Source organism: Odontesthes bonariensis, chromosome 12, assembly GCF_027942865.1.
Source record: "Odontesthes bonariensis isolate fOdoBon6 chromosome 12, fOdoBon6.hap1, whole genome shotgun sequence".
In the NCBI taxonomy this organism is placed as follows: Eukaryota; Metazoa; Chordata; class Actinopteri; order Atheriniformes; family Atherinopsidae; genus Odontesthes; species Odontesthes bonariensis.
Window position 1 is genome coordinate 18321268 of NC_134517.1, and position 3130 is coordinate 18324397.

Here is a 3130-nt window from a genome sequence, read left to right on the forward strand (position 1 = left end):
AGCTTGAGTGGAATATTCTGTACTTAACTCGAGCACTTATTTTTCTGTTGACTTTACTGTTACCTGCCCCATTTCATCACTAATATCTGTAATGTTTTTACTCCCGACAATTTTAAAAGAAGCCATTTACTTTAGTAAATTATATTTATATCATATTTATATATTTATATTTGATGGGATTTTTTTAATGTTCGATTTGGCACTGTTGTTCGCCTTTTCAATATTAAGATAAGTTTTTATTTACATGGATGGGACAGAAAACCTTTGGAAATGGCAATTTGTTGTACGCACAAGGCAGGCATGACAAGACGTAATTATGTAACGTAACTAAGCAGAAGACGGAGATGGATAAAAGTGATTCAGGGCAGCGAGTTATTTCTCATCTGTGGCGTTACTAAAGTGACTGCTGTTTGGTGAATGTGTTGTGTCTCTGTTTATTCATTTTATAATGTTTAACGCTAACTTATCTATTCACTGGTGACATGAAATAAGTAAGTTACTTGGAAGAATTTTGTGTCAGCAGTACCATTGCTACATTCTGCGTACTTTATGGGTACTGTAGCATCCAGTTTTGACAAGGAAGTCAAAACTGCATGTAAAAAGGTGCTTCTTCCTGTTGATATGCATATATTAAATCTTTGTGCTGTACATAAAAAAAAAAGAAATTGCCCCATAAGAGGTTTTTTTGGCATAGATATTAGCGATGGGCGGATATATCGGCCTAACATCAGTATCGGCCGATATTCGGCTTGTGTAAAGCACTTATGTATACTTCGGTTGTTTAAATGTGCTATAGAATTAAATGTGACCTTGACCTTGACCTTGACCTTGTCGAATGCAAAAGGGATAACGTAAACCGATGGCAGTGGCAGATGTTTATCTAATGTTGGATTGGCTTTGTCCTGAAACTGACGGGATCAGAGTTAGTGAATATCCGACGGGCAGCGGCCTAAATTCAGAGCAGGCAATGTTATTTCTCGAAAACATTTTGTTTGGCCAGTCAAGTATTGGCCGGGGACAGGGACGTCTGGGTTTCTCTGCTTAAGCTGCTGCCCCCGCGACCCGATCCCCGGACAAGCGGAAGATAATGGATGGATGGACAGTCAAGTATTGAAATGTCATTGAGTAAGACAGTTTTGGAACAGCTGTTTCTCACAGAAAGGCTCCAGTAAAAGGCTGGTTTATGTAATTGTATGAGATGATTTGTGCTCACTTTTTAAACGCATATATTGTTGTTTCACTAATGGGGAGGGTTGCGTCAGGAAGGGCATCCGGCGTTAAACATGTGCCAAATCGATGATGCGAAATGGACTCGCTGTGGCGACCCCTGATAAAGGGAGAGGCCCGAAAGAAGAAGAAGATACTATTGTTTCACTGATATGAACGGAAGATAAAAAAAAAGTCCCATTACATACATTTCCATGGCTTTTATGATTGAATATGATACCACATAGCCTACATTTAGCTATGCGTTGAAGGAGATCCTTTGTGGGGTAAGTGAGTGACTTACTCTGTTCTATATTTGGATATTTGTTTTTTATGCAAATGATCTTACATGAAAAAGAAGCATCTACATTCCTGGGAAGGGGAGGGGTAGACTCTTTATGAACTACTCTCCAGCGACTCAAAACGTCTCAATATACTGTTGAGTTGTCACGTTATAATTAACGTCCACACTCATAAATACTGATCCAGATTTTACTTGCTGAAAAGAGCTTAGGAAGATCAATGGAGAAGAAACTGTGTAATGAGGTGCCTCGAGAGCATGCTAAATGGTTGAAGTGGAGCATGACATCATCAGAGTGGCTTCAGGATGACGCACCTCATCAAGCCTCATTAACATTCTCTGCACTCACGGCTCTTCTCATGACAGAAACCAGATCTGGAGCTTGCTGCTGCTTGGTGGGAGAGAGCTCAGCCCACGGAGGGAGTGCACACACAGTAGCAGTTTTAGGGGCTTTACAAGCGTCCTCAAGGGGAACATAACTGCCTTTGTTGGTGGGATTTTAGTGGAGAGTGTGAAACTTTAGTTCCTCAACTACTAGAGGAAAACTTACTCCACCATCCGTGAGATTTACTGATCCTATCGTTATCAAAGTCTAGTATCATAAAATGGAAATCAGTCAACACGATTTGATTCATTACAGGCCGAGCTACATAGAAGAATTTGAGATAAAGTTCAAATCAGCCTAATCATCACCTCCAAATTAGTGACACTAAAACATTAATGATTCTCGGTTTGTCTTAAGGGAGTCTTTACTCATGGCATAATATTTGATTATCCTTGCTACTATTGATACTAGTAATAATCTTTGCACAACTGTTGTGGCTAAAAACTCTGACAATGCTGAGTTACATATTAGAATAGTCAATATTTACATTCTGACTCTCACGTTCACATCTCCAATGGGATGTTACTGCTGGCTATACAATGATACTGATGTCTGTTTTCTTGATGTTGCTTAAAAAAAATCCCTTCTTTAATGAGGACCCTGAAAGCAGAAACTTTCCTGAAGCGATCTGAACTCATGTGACATAGACTGTTTATGTTTATGCATTTAGCAGACGCTTTTATCCAAAGTGACTTACAAATGAACTGATCGTGAAGCATAATTGTCTTACGGTTCAGGTGGGTCTTCAACAATGTCCATCGATACATTTTCTACACCAACTTTTTTTCAATTAGTGGTTGTGGGGAGAAGGCTGGGGCCCATCCCAGCTGCCATCAGGTGAGAGAGGCGTGGTGCACCATGGGCAGGTCGCCAGCCCATAACAAGGCCAACACAGAGAAAAAAACCATGCACACTTACTCCTGGGGTCAGTTTAGAGTCCACAGTAAACTTAACATGCATGTTTTTGGACTGTGGGAAGCCAGAGTACCTGGAGAGAACCCACGTATGCAAGACAAGAACATGCAAACTCCGCACTGAAAGGCCACAGTTGGGATTTGGACGTGGGACCTCCTTGCTGTGAGGCAGCCGTTCAACAACATGGCGTCCCATAATGGTGAAGCACTGTGGTCTACATCTCCCTCTAGTGTAGGATGATGATATCACAGATACCATCTGATCCAATCAGAGTGGTGAACTGAATTTAAGTCATTTAAAAGATGACCCCTTGGGGTGGTCTG